Source organism: Capricornis sumatraensis, chromosome 5 (genome assembly GCF_032405125.1).
Source record: "Capricornis sumatraensis isolate serow.1 chromosome 5, serow.2, whole genome shotgun sequence".
Lineage (NCBI taxonomy): Eukaryota > Metazoa > Chordata > Mammalia > Artiodactyla > Bovidae > Capricornis > Capricornis sumatraensis.
In genome coordinates, this window is record NC_091073.1 from 4,526,474 (window position 1) to 4,540,390 (window position 13,917).

Consider the following 13,917-nt stretch of genomic DNA (forward strand, 5'->3'; position numbering starts at 1 on the left):
AAGATGCCACAGCGGAAAAGTTCTTCATCTCGCATTGCAGGGAGAATCTCCTGGTTTTTCACGAGTTGCAGCAGGAAATTTGGGGTTCCTCTCAAGTTACGACGGGGACCACAGGGACCCTCTCGTGTGGCCTCAGGAAAGTCCAGTCTCCATGCAAGTTTTGAGGGGCCTCTCGGGATTCCTCTGCAGTCGCTGCTGGGGCCAAGGTTCTCATTTGTAGTTGAGGCCGGAACCTCAGGTTTCCTCTCCAGTGCTGACATGGATCTCGGGGTTCCTCTGGAATTTCCACAGGGGAGTCAGTCCTCATCCCCTTTTCAGTTCAGTTCAGTCGCTCAGTCATGTCTGACTCTTTGTGACCCCATAAATAGCAGCACACCAGGCCTCCCTGTCCATCACCACCTCCTGGGGTTCACTCAGATTCATGTCCATCATGTCTGTGATGCCATTCAGCCATCTCATCCTCCGTCGTCCCCTTCTCCTCCTGGCCCCAATCCCTCCCAGCATCAGAATCTTTTCCAATGAGTCAACTCTTCGCATGAAGTGGCCAGAGTACTGGAGTTTCAGCTTTAGCATCATTCCTTCCAAAGAAATCCCAGGGTTCATCTTCAGAATGGACTGGTTGGATCTCCTTGCAGTCCAAAGGACTCTCAAGAGTCTTCTCCAACACCACAGTTCAAAAGTATCAATTCTTCGGTGCTCAGCCTTCTTCACAGTGCAACTCTAACATCCATACATGACTACCTGAAAAACCATAGCCTGACTAGACGGACCTCAGTTGGCAAAGTAATGTCTCTGCTTTTGAATATGCTATCTAAGTTGCTCATAACTTTTCTTCCAAGGAGTAAGCGTCTTTTAATTTTATGGCTGCAGTCACTATCTGCAGTGATTTTGGAGGCCAAAAAAATAAAGTCTGACACTGTTTCCAAAAAGATAAAGTCTGACAGTTTCCACTGTTTCTCCATCTATTTCCCATGGAGTGATGGGACCGGATGCCATGATCTTCATTTTCTGAATGTTGAGCTTTAAGCCAACCTTTTCACTCACCTCTTTTACTTTCATCAAGATGCTTTGTAGGTCCTCTTCACTTTCTGCCATAAGGGTGGTGTCATCTGCATATCTGAGGTTATTGATACTTCTTCCAGCAATCTTGATTCCAGCTTGTGTTTCTTCCAGTTCAAAGTTTTTCTTACTTCATTTTATTTATTCCCATACCTAATTAGGCAAACTCTAAGTAGGCAAATATATTTAAATTATGTATTTATAACAATGTATAGAATTTTGTTAACTGTACCGCCTATTGATAACTAAGAAATTGAGAAATCCCTTTTCCAAGCAACTCCTATTTGAGACAGCACGTCCCTCCCCCATAGGGTAAAGGTGATTGAAGGAACTACATAGAGTTAGGAAAGTTTCACAGGTATCCTCAAACTGCCAATTTAATATTTTTGCGTTTTTAACTACTGTGGGGGCTTGAGGGCAAATGAAACAAAATTTGACCCCTAAAGTCTGTCAGGGCAACTTGCCAATCATCACTATTTTGTAAAAGACTTGCAGTTGATCCTCACTGAATGGAATTAATATATTTGCTACTTCTTTTCTAAAAAAAGTTCCACACTTCTTTTTCTTCCTTTTAAAATTAATTGTGCTGCCAAGCTTGGATAAGATGAAACTATTTTTCTTAGGGTCACTGGTAGATGAAACCAATGGGCCTTTTTGTCAGAAGCATACTGTAGGTGTATGTTTTTGTGGCAAGAATAATTGAATATCAGCTTTTGGTAATATTAATCCTATTAACTGATCATTTTAAGCCTCATCCACTTTAACAAGAGCCAACTCTGTCTCATTAGTCAACTTTCTCTTAGAACTGAGACTAGGATTGTGTTTTAAGCAATCAAACAAAAGGCTTTAAATCTGCAGTGGTCAGTTTTAAATGTGGGCGTATCCAATTAATATCCCCTAATAATTTTTGGAAATCATTTAAAGTTAGTAAACAATCTCTCTGCAGCTTCAAAGGGACATTATCAATTTTCAAAACTTTTGGTAGACCTAAATATGAGAAGCAAATAAAGAGGTGTCCCACAATATCTTTATAAGCTTCTCCAGTTATCCTTCCATAACCCAAATCTGGTCTATAGCTTTTTAGATGACAAGCAACCATCTAATCTTTGCTTGAATACCTCCAGCAACAGGGAACTCACTACTCGCCAAGGTTTTAAACTCTCCCTTACCTTTTCCTCTGCAGCATTCCCAACCTGCATATCACTTTCTCTAATCCCACCAACTCATTTTCAGTAGTATGTGTTGGCCAGGAGCTGGGCCAGTCTTTCCCAGCAATGCAAGAAACGTCTGTTCTAGTGTCTAACAGCCCTGACGTTTTATATCCTTGAATTAAAAGATATTTTAAAGGCCTGCAAGCTGTAGTTCCCTGAACCCAAAAAGCTAAATCACTAGATCCAAATCTTCTGGGGCCCCTAGCTTGAGAAGTCAAAGTTTTTCTTGTCTAATAACTTAAAAGCTAAAGCTGTGTTATTCTTAAATCTTTATTAATTTGCATAGTTTCAGTAGGTGGCGAGACCGAAACTTTAATTTTTTCAATATAATCAGAATCTACTACACCAGACACCACCAAAATTCCTTGAAAAGAAAGCAAGCTACACCCTAGCAAAGGTAATACAATGCCCTCAGGCAGGGGGTCAGCCACTCCCATTGGAATCTGAGTAACCGGCACGTCAGGGGTTAATATTGTTACAGTGGTGGAGCTGAGGTCGTCCTAAGCTACCTGGGGTTGATTGACATAGCTTGTTGTCTCTGTTTAGCAGGACATTGCTGGCAAAAATGTTCCATTTGGCCATAAGAGAAACATTTTTTATTTGCAGAATCCTTTTTATTACGATTATTTTTCTTTTCTCATTTTCTCTCTCTCTTTTTTTTTTTTTGGCTTGGGTGAGCCCCCCCCCTCGCCCCGAGGGGGTTTTATGCAAGGAACAGGCTCTGTTTTAAAAGCTCCTTTGTTTAAAAATATTTCCCTATCTTTTTCAACCTTAAGCAATGTTCTGGGAGGCTTTGGATGCAAAGTGGGGAGTTCTTAAGCCCTGGGGACTCACAAGCGGAGGTGGGGTGGTCGCCTTAAATCAGAAAGTGTTAGATAAATTTTTAAAAGTTTGCATAGAGTGGGAGGGGGCTCGCCAGGGTGCCTGGCCGCAGCGTCCTGTAAACCCTCTCCTTACTCGGGAGGTAGAGCACAGTATGCCTCTTTTTCTTCATCAATTGCAGAAAATATGATCTGAGTAGAAGGTGGAGACCCACTACCATCCACCGCTATAGCCTCTCCCATAGGCTATCTAACAGCCTCATGACGGGGATCCAGAACATTTCTAATCATATTCCACAGAGCAAAAGCATTTATAAGCCCATGCAAAGTATAATAACTTTTTAGCTGTTTTGCTAGCTTCACCCAAGTATCTAAATTAACAGTGTCCTTTTCTGGAAACCAAGGACATTGCTCTTATACAAATTTAAAAAAGAATTGAACACTAGTCTTCTTAACTTTAATTTCTCTTTTGTTTGACAGTTGCAAAATTAGTTCTATAAAGAGATTTTGGTCTTTTAAATCACTGTTACCGGTGTCAGAAAATTAAGATTTATAGAAATGTCTACCTTGTCAAGGGCTTTTCCTTAGCCAAGGGGGGTTTCATTTCAACCCATAAAATTCTACCTTGTCAAGGTTTTACCCTTGCCAAGGGGGGGGGTTCTTTCAACCTGTCTTCCCTTCACTAAGGGGGGGGGGTTTCTTTCAACCCGTCGGTTTCTTTCAACACTTAAACACTTTCCAATTCTTCTAACCATACCTATCTTATGCAGGGGGGTCCTAGGAACAAGAGTGGCATCCGATCCGTCCCGAATTACTGAGCACTTCTGAGAGCTACCTTCGAATATCCTGTTCTGGGTGCCACTTGCCGGGGTCCAGCCCCAGTGGATCCTGTGAATTCGAAGGGGAGATGGAGTTGACATCTTAGAAGTGAAGTGAAGTCGCTCAGTCGTGTCTGACTCTTTGTGACCCCATGGACTGTAGCCTACTAGGCTCCTCTTTCTATGGGATTTTCCAGGCAATAGTCCTGGAGTGGATTGCCATTTCCTTCTACAGGGGATCTCCCCAACCCAAGGATCGAATCCAGGTGTCCCGCATTGTAGACAGATGCTTTACCATCTGAGCCACCAGGCAAGACAGAAAACATTATTTAATTAGAAATATAAATATTAGGATAGAATAGTATAATAGGAAAATTAGTGGAGAAAACAGGCTGAATAACTTGGGTTACTTGGAGAGCTAATAAAACCCCCAGACAAGAGTTTTGCACCATCTAGGTAGGGAACCAGCACACGCTTGAATAGCAGAGGGTGCCCCGCCTTGGGCTCCCTCTCGTGTGAGTCTTAGAAGCAAGGGCAAGTAAGAAGACATGGTGAGCCTCCACAAGACAGATGGAAATTCAGCCTGAAAAAGAGACAGAGGGAGAGGGATAAAGAGAGAGAGAGACAGTTGACACGGGGAAAACCAGTCTTTCCAGTGACTGGCCCAACTTTTATTGTCCGGTATCAATAACCTCAGATATGCAGATGACACCACCCTTATGGCAGAAAGTGAAGAGGACCTAAAAAGCCTCTTGATGAGTGAAAGAAGAGAGCGAAAATGTTTGCTTAAAGCTCAACATTCAGAAAATGAAGATCCTGGCATGCGGTCCCATAACTTCATGGGAAATAGATGGGGAAACAGTAGAAACAGTGTCAGACTTTTATTTTTTGGGCTCCAAAATCACTGCAGATGGTGACTGCAGCCATGAAATTAAAAGACGCTTACTCCTTGGAAGAAAAGTTATGACCAACCTAGATAGTATATTCAAAAGCAGAGACATTTCTTTGCCGACTAAGGTCTGGCTAGTCAAGGCTATGGTTTTTCCTGTGGTCATATATGGATGTGAGAGTTGGACTGTGAAGAAGGCTGAGTGCCGAAGAATTGATGCTTTTGAACTGTGGTGTTGGAGAAAACTCTTGAGAGTCCCTTGGACTGCAAGGAGATCCAACCAGTCCATTCTGAAGGAGATGAACCCTGGGATTTCTTTGGAAGGAATGATGCTAAAGCTGAAACTCCAGTACTTTGGCCAACTCATGAGAAGAGTTGACTCACTGAAAAAGACTCTGATGCCGGGAGGGATTGGGGGCAGGAAGAAAAGGGGACCACTGAAGATGAGATGGCTGGATGGCATCACGGACTCAATTGATGTGAGTCTGAGTGAACTCCGGGAGATGGTGATGGACAGGGAGGCCTGGCGTGCTGCAATTCATGGGGTCGCAAAGAGTTGACATGACTGAGCGACTGAACTGAACTGAAAGGAACTGAAGGCTCTTTATACTTCTGGTTGTACATAGAGATTAATAGATAATACAAAATTATGCAGCATCAGCAGCCCTGACTCTTATCGAGACCAGGCTTTCTCTCTGCATACCTACCTGCATACACAAGTCTTAGGTGATTTACATCATCTTCTGGCCAGAAGGCCAATTAACATTTTACGGCCCTTTTCTGATAAGGGTCTGTCAACCAGAAAACTTATTTGCCTTAATAGTGTTGTTCTTCCCAAAGTCTAGTGCCACTCTTAGAAAGCACTAAATAAAGTTAGATTCTTACATAGCAAGGACACAGCAATTTATAACAAGGAAAGAGGAGTACAGTGATTTATAACAAAGAGAAAATTCATTAACTCAAAAGTCTAGTGTTGCTAACATTAAAACTACTGTATTCCATATTCTATATCCCAATTATATTGATTAATATCCTTCAGGTGTCTAAAAGATAATGAATATGGAGGCCTGGCCACAGTCATTGACTCAACAGTGAAACCCATCACCAATAAAATTTCTAGGTTTTAAAAAAGGCTCTATATCTTTAAGATGCTTTAAGCTGCATGCCTCTAGCGCTTGGGGAGCTGTAAATAATTCACAAGTTGTAAAAGTCCAGGGGAAACTGTCAGGCAAGTTAGAGAGCCATCAGAAGGATTTGAGCTGAGACACCCCTTTAATATGCAGGAGACCAGTTGCAGTTCTAAGTTAAATTTTTCCAGAGAAAGGTGTTGGGGATAGCCCTGGTAATGTCAGAAGTGTATAGTATAAAAGACAGTAAACAGACAGATTTTGGTTTAGGAGTAGATGCTCAGGCAGACGACCTTTTGAGACCTGACACATCTTGATCTGTCATGTCTCTCCGCAAGAACTCGTCATTGGTGGGATCTCCTGTGCTGGCTCCTGGCAACTGGGGTCTTCTGGAATGGTGGTACAAACCCTGGACTTCCGTTTGACTTTCAAGTTGAGACCGCCTCCTATTGAAGTGTTACTGGAAGGCCGGGATTCCTATCCCTAAAGCAGGGAAATGGACCCTCATCTCGAGATGAGAAGGGAAAAACGGGGCTCTTCTTGAGCTGTGGCGGGACCCTCGGTGTTCTTCTCGAGTAGAAATGGGCATGTCGGGGAACCTATTGAACTGCATCAAGGGTGTCAAGGACGGTTTTGAGGCTCATGAGGGAAGATGGGAATTCTCTCAAGATGCCTCAGTGGAAAAGGGCCTCATCTCGTGTTGAAGGGAGAATCTCCTGGTTTTTCTCGAGTTGCGGCAGGTAAGTTGGGGTTACACTCGAGTAAAGATGGGGAACTCAGGGACCCGCTCGTGTGGCCTCAGGAAAGTCCATTACCCATGCGAGATGTGAGGAGCCTCTCGGAATTTATCTGCAGTCACTGTCGGGGCTGAGGTCCGCATTAGGAGTTGAGGCCAGAAACTCAGGCTTCCTCTCCAGTGCTGACATGGATCTCGGGGTTCCTCTGGAGTTTCCAGAGGGGAGTCAGGCGTCGTCTAATGTTGAAATATGAAAGTCTGCTCCCCTCTCGAGCTGGAAAAGGAGTGTCAGGATTCCTGTCGAGTTCACCTAGGAATCAATGGGTTTCTCTCAAGGTGCCACAGGGCTGTCACACCTGCCATTGTGTTTTGAGTCAATCCTCGGGGTGACCGTCAAGTCAGTGCAGGGGAGTCATGTGTATCTGGAGTGCATTGGGACACGGGGCTCTTTTGAAATGGTGGCACGACCCCTGGAGTTCCTCTCGAGTGTCAAGTTGAGACTGCTTCCTCTTGAGGTGTGATGGGAATGCCGGGATTCTTTTCCCGATGAAGCAGGGAAATGGACCCTCATCTCGAGATAAGGAGTGAAAACCAGGGCTCTTCTTGAGTTGTGGTGGGATCCTCCGTGTTCCTCTCGAGTGTAGACGGGTAAGTTGGGGAATTTCTTGAGTTGCCTCAAGGGTGTCAAGGACCCATACGAGGCTCAAGAGGAAAGGTGGGATTTCTCTCGAGATGCCCCAGTGGTAAAGGGTCTCATCTCGCATTGAGGGGAAAATATCCTGTTTTTTCTTGAGTTGCAGCAGCAGACTTGGGGTTCCTCTCGTGTTATGACGGGGACCACAGGGATCCGTTCTTGTGTCTTAAGGAACGTCCCCTATCCATGCGAGTTGCGAGGGGCCTCTCGGGTGTCCTCTGCAGTCCCTGCCAGGGCCAAGGTCCTCATCTGGAGTTGAGGCCAGAATCTCAAGATTCCTCTCCAGTGCAGACATGGATCTCGGGGTTCCTCTGGAGTTTCCACAGGGGAGTCAGGCCTCGTCTTGTGTGGAGAGATGCACGTCCGCTCTCCTCTCAAGCTGGAAAAACAGTGTTAGGCTTCCTGTCGAGTTGACATAGGGATCGGAAACTTTCTTTATAGGTGCCACTGGGCTGTCACACATGCCGTCCTGTTTTGAGTCGATCCTCGGGGTGACCGTCGAGTCAGTTCAGGGGTGTCAGGTGTATCTGGAGTGGATGGGACATCGGGGTCTTTTGGAATGGTGGCACGCCCCCTGGAGTTTCTCTTGAGTGTCAAGTTGATACCTCCTCCACTTGAGGTGCGATGGGAACGCCGGGATTCCTTTCCTGACGAGCAGGCAGTGGTTGCTCATCTCGAGATAAGGAGGGAAAACCCGCGCTTTTCTTGAGTTGTGGCTGGACCCTCCGTGTTCCTCTTGAGTGGAGAAGGGGGTGTCGGGGAACTTCTTGAGTTGCCTCAAGGGTGTCAAGGACCCTTATGAGGCTCAAGAGGGAAGGTGGGATTTCTCTCGAGACGCCGCAGAGGAAAAGGGCCTCATCTCGCATTGAGGCGAGAATCTCCTGGTTTTTCTCGAGTTGCGGCAGGAAACTTCATGTTCCTGTCGAGTTACAATGGGTATATGAGGAACCCCCTCATGTTTTATCAGGAAAGTGGGTCTCCATGAATGTAGGGAGGGGCCTCGCAGGATTCCTCTGCAGTCGTTGCCAAAGCTGAGGTCCTTATCGGGAGTTGAGGTGGAAACTCAGGCTTCCTCTCCAGTGCTTACTTGGATTTCGGGGATCCTCTGGAGTTTCCAAAGGTGAGTCAGGCCTTCTCTCATGTTGAAACATGCAAGTCCGCTCTCCTCTCAAGCTGGAAAAGGAGTGTCAAGATTCCTGTCGAGTGACATAGGAATCGGTGGCTTTCTTTCTTGGTGCCACAGTGCTGTCACATCTGCCATCGTGTTTTGTGTCAATCCTGGTGGTGACAGTCGAGTCACTACAGGGGAGTCAGGTGTATCTGGAGTGTATTGGGACAGCAGGGTCTTTCAGAATGGTGGTGCGACCCCTGGAGTTTCTCTCAACTGTTAAGTTGAGAACGCCTCCTCTTGTGGTGCGACGGAAACGCTGGGATTCCTTTCCCGAAGGAGCAGGGAAATGGACCCTCATCTCGAGATGAGGAGGGAAAACCGGGGCTCTTCTTGACTTGTTGAGGGACCCTCATTGTTCCTCTCAAGTGGAGACGGGTAAGTGGGGGAATTTCTTGAGTTGCCTCAAGGGTGTCAAGGACCCTTTCAGGGCTCAATAGGGAAGGTGGGATTTCTCTCCAGAGGCCGCAGTGGAAAAAGGCCTCATCTTGCATTGAGGGGAAAATCTCCTGGTTTTTCTCGAGTTGCAGCAGGAAACTTGGCATTCCTCTCGAGTTACGACAGGGACCTCATAGATCCGCTCATGTGGCCTCAGGAACTTCCCATCTCCATGCGAGTTGCAAGGGGCCTCTTGGGATTCCTCTGCAGTCACTGTCAGGAGCGAGGTCCTCAACTGGAGTTGAGGCCGGAACCTCGAGTCTCCTCTCCAGTGCCGACATGGATCTCGGGGTTCATATGGAGTTTCCAGAGGGGAGTCAGGCCTCGTCTTGTGTGGAGACATGGAAGTCCACTTTCCTCTCGAGTGGCAGGCTTCCTGTCGTTTTGACATAGGGATCGCTGGCTTTCTCTAGGTGCCACAGGGCTGTCACACCTGCCATTGTGTTTTGAGTTGGTCCTGTGGGTGACCGTCTAGTCAGTGTAGTGTCAGGTGTATCTGGAGTGGATTCGGACATCAGGGTCTTTTGGACTGGTGGCACGCCCCCTCGAGTTCCTCTCGACTATCATGTTAAGATTGCCTCCTCTCGAAGTGCAATGGGAACGCCAGAATTCCTTTCCCGATGAAGCAGGGTAATGGACCCTCGTTTTGTGATGAAGAGGGAAAACTGGGGCTATGCTTGTGTTGTTGTGGGACCCTCGGTGTTTCTCTCGAGTGAAGAAAGGTATGTCAGGGAACTTCTTGAGATGTCTCAATGGTGTTAAGGACCCTTTCGAGGCTCAAGAGGGAAGGTGGGATTTCTCTTGAGACGCCACAGCGGAGAAGGGCCTCATCTCGCGTTGAGGGGAGAATCTCCCGTTTTTTCTTGAGTTGCGGCTGGAAATATGGGGTTCCTCTCGTCTTACTACGGGAACATTAGGAACCCGCTTATGTTGCTTCAGAAAAGTCCAGTCTTCATGCGAGTTGTGAGGTGCCTCTCGGATTCATCTCTAGTCGCTGCCGGGGCCGAGGTCCTCATCTGGAGTTTAGGCCAGAACCTCAGGGTTCCTCTCCAGTGCTGAAATGCATTTTGAGGTCCCCTGGAGTTTCCACAGGGGAGGCAGGCCTCGTCACGTGTGGAGAAATGCACGTCTGCTCTCCTCTTGAGATGGAAAAGCAGTGTCAGGCTTCCTGCCGAGTTGACATATGGATCAGTGGCTTTTTCTTGAGGAGCCACAGGCCTGACACACCTGCCATCGTATTTTGATTTGATCCTCAGGGTGACTGTCGAGACAATGCAGGGGAGTCAGGTATATCTGGAGTGGATTGAAATATAGGGGTCTTTTGGAATGGTTGCACGATCTCTGGAGTTCCTCTGGAGTGTCAAGTTGAGACCGCTTCCTCTTGAGGTGCGACAGGAACGCCAGGATTCCTTTCCTGACTAATCAGGGAAATGGACCCTCATCTCTAGATGAGGAGGGAAAACTGGGGCTCTTCTTGAGTTGTGGCAGGACTCTCAGTGTTCCTCTCGAGTGGAGACAGTAAGTATGGTAAATTTTTGAGTTACCTCAAGGTTGTCAAGAACTCTTTCAAGACCCACGAGTTAAGGTGGGATTTTTCTCTAGACGCCGCAAAGGAAAAATGCCTCATCTCACGTTGAAGGAGAATCTCCTGGTTTTTACCAAGTTACGACAGGAAACTTGGGGTTCCTCTCGAGTTACGATGGGAACATTAGAGACCCACTCGTATTGCCTTAGGAAAGTCCATTCTCCATGCGAGTTGTGAGGGGCCTCTGGGGATTCTTTTCCAGTCACTGCCAGAGCCGAGGTCCTCATGTGTAGTGGAGACCGGAACCTCCAGATTCCTCTCCAGTGCTGACATGGATTTAGGGGACCCTCTGGAGTTTTCACAGAGGAGTCAGTCCTCGTCACGTGTGGAGAAATGAAAGTCCGCTTACCTCTCAAGCTGGAGAAACGGTTTCAGGCTTCCTGTCGAGTTGACATAGTGATCCGTGGCTTTTTCTCGAGGTGCCACAGGGCTGTTACACATTTCATGTTTTGAGTCAATCCTCAGGGTGACCGTCGAGTCAGGGCAGGGGAGTCAGGTGTATCTGCAGTAGATTGAGACATTGGGGTCTTTTGGAATGGTGGCATGATCCCTGGCGTTTCTCTCGAGTGTCAAGTTGAGACCACCTCCTCTTGAGGTGCATCGGGAACGCTGGAATTCCTTTCCCGATGAAGCAGGGATATGGACCCTCATCTCGAGATGAGGAGGGAAAACCGGGGCTCTTCTTGAGTTTTGGCAGGACCTTCGGTTTTCTTCTCGAGTGGAGAAGTGTATGTTGGGGAACTTCTTGAGTTGCCTCAAGGGTGTCAAGGACCCTTTCGAGGCTCAAGAGGGAAGGTGGGATTTCTCTCAAGACACCACAGTGGAAAATGGCCTCATCTCGCGGTAAGGGGAGAATCTCCTGGGTTTTCCCATGTTGTGGCAGGAAACTTAGGGTTCCTCTCAAGTTATGATGGGGACCTGGGACCCGCTCATGTGGCCTTAAGAAGGTCCAGTCTCCATACGAGTTGCGAGGGGCCTCTTTGGATTCTTCAGCAATCGCTGCCGGGACCGAGTTCCTCATGTTGAGTTGAGGCTGGAAACACAGGTTTCCTCTCCAGTGCTGACATGGATCTCGGGATTCCTCTGGAGTTTCCACAGGGGAGTCAGGCTTTGTCTCGTGTGGAGACATGCAGGTCCGCTTTCCTCTCGAGGTGAAAAAGCAGTGTCTGGCTTCCTGTCGAGATTACATAGGGATCTGTGCCTTTTTCTGTAGGAGCCACAGGGCTGTCACACTTGCCATCGTGTTTTGAATTGATCCTCGGGTTGACCGTCGAGTCTGTGCAGGGGAGTCAGGTGTATCTGAAGTGGATTGGGACATTGTGTGCTTTTGGAATGGTGCCACGATCCCTGGAATTCCTCTCGAGTGTCAAGTTGAGACCACCTCTTCTTGAGGTGCGACGGGAAAGCAGGATTGCTTTCCCAATGAAGCATGGAAACGGACCCTCATCTCGAGATGAAGAGGGAGACATGTGGCTATTCTTCAGTTGTGGCAGGACCCTCGGTATTCCTCTGGAGTGAAGACATTTATATCGGCGAAGTTCTTGAGTTGCCTCAAGGGTGTCAAGGCCCCTTTCAAAGTTCAAGAGAGAAGGTGGGATTTCTCTTGAGATGTCACAGTGGAAAAGGGCCATATCTAGCATTGAGGAGAGAATCTCCTGGTTTTTCTCGAGTTGTGGCAGGAAACTTTGTGTTCCTCTCAAGTTATGACGGGGACCTCAGGGACCTGCTCATGTTACCTAATGAAAGGCCAGTCTCCATTCAAGTTGCGAGGGGCCTCTCGGGATTCCTCTCCAGTCAGTGCCAGGTCCTAGGTCCTCATCTTGAGCTGAGGCCAGAACCTCTGGGTTCCTCTCGAGTGCTGAACTGGATCTCGGGGTTCCTCTGAAGTTTCAACCGGGGAGTCAGGCCTGGTCTTTTTTGGAGACATGCAAGTCTGCTTCCCTCTCAAGCTGTAACAGGGGTGTCAGGCTTGCTGTCGAGTGGACATAAGGTTCTGTGTCTTTCTCTCGAGGTGGCCCAGGGATGTCACACGTGCCATCATGTCATGAGTCAATACTCAGGGTGACAGTCGAGTCAGTACAGGGGAATCAGGTGTATCTGGATTCGATTGGGACATCGGTTGCTGGAATCCAGCCCCGGTGGATTCAGGGAATTCGAAGGAGACTTGGAGTTGGCATCTTAGAAAAATAGTTCCATTAGAAATATAAAGATTAGGATAGAAGATTATAGTAGGAAAATTCGTGGAGAAAAGCGACTGAATAACTTGGTAACACGGAAAACTAATAAACCCTGAGACAAGATGTTTGCACAATCTATATAGGCCACCGGTGCCCACTTGCATAGTGGAGGGTTCCCCACCTTGGGCTCCCTCTCACGTGGGTCTTAGAAGCCAGGGCAAATAAGTATACATGGTGAGCCTCCATGCCCCAGATGCTAATTCAGCCTGAAAAGGAGAGGGAGTGAGAAGGAGAAAGAGAGAGAGTTGACACATGATAAACCAGTCTTTCCAGTGACTGGCCCATATTTTATTGTCCAGAAGGCTCTTTACACTGTTGGTTGTACATATAGATCAATGGATAATACAAAATTATGCAGCGTCAGCAGCCCTGACTCATCGAGACCAGGCTTTCTCTCTGCATACCCAGCTGTATACACAAGTCTTAGGTGATTTACATCATCTTCTGGCCAGAAGGCCAATTAACATTTTATGTCCCTTTTCTGATAAGGGTCTGTCAACCAGAAAATATATTTGCCTTAATAGTGTTGTTCTTCCCAAACTCTGGTGCCATTCTCAGAAAGCACTAAATAAAGTTACATTCTTACATAGAAAGGAAAGAGCAATTTATAACAAGGAATGAGGAATACAGTGATTTATAACAAAGAGAAAATTCATTAACTCAAAAGTCTAATGTTGCTAACATTTAAACTACAGTATTCCTTTTTCCATATCCCAGTTACATTGATTAATATCCTTCAGGTGCCTAAAAGATAAAGACTATGGAGGCCTGGCAGCAGTCATTGACTCAACAGTGGAACCCATCACCAATATAATTTCTAGCATTTTAGAAAAGGCTCTATATCTTTACAAAGCTTTAAGCTGCATGCCTCAGATGGTTGGGGGGCTGTATCACAAGTTGGAAAAGTCCGGGGGGTCGTGTCTGGAAAGTTAGAGTGTGATCAGAGGGATTTGAGCTGTGACACTCCTTTCATATGCAGGAGACCAGTTGGAGCTCTAAGTTAACTTTTTCCAGAGAAAGGTGGTTGGGGATAGCCCCCTGTAATGTCAGAAGAGTATAGTAGATCAGACAGTTAACAGCCAGATTTTTGTTTCAGGGTAAGTGCTCAGGCAGAGGACCCCTTGAGACCTGACT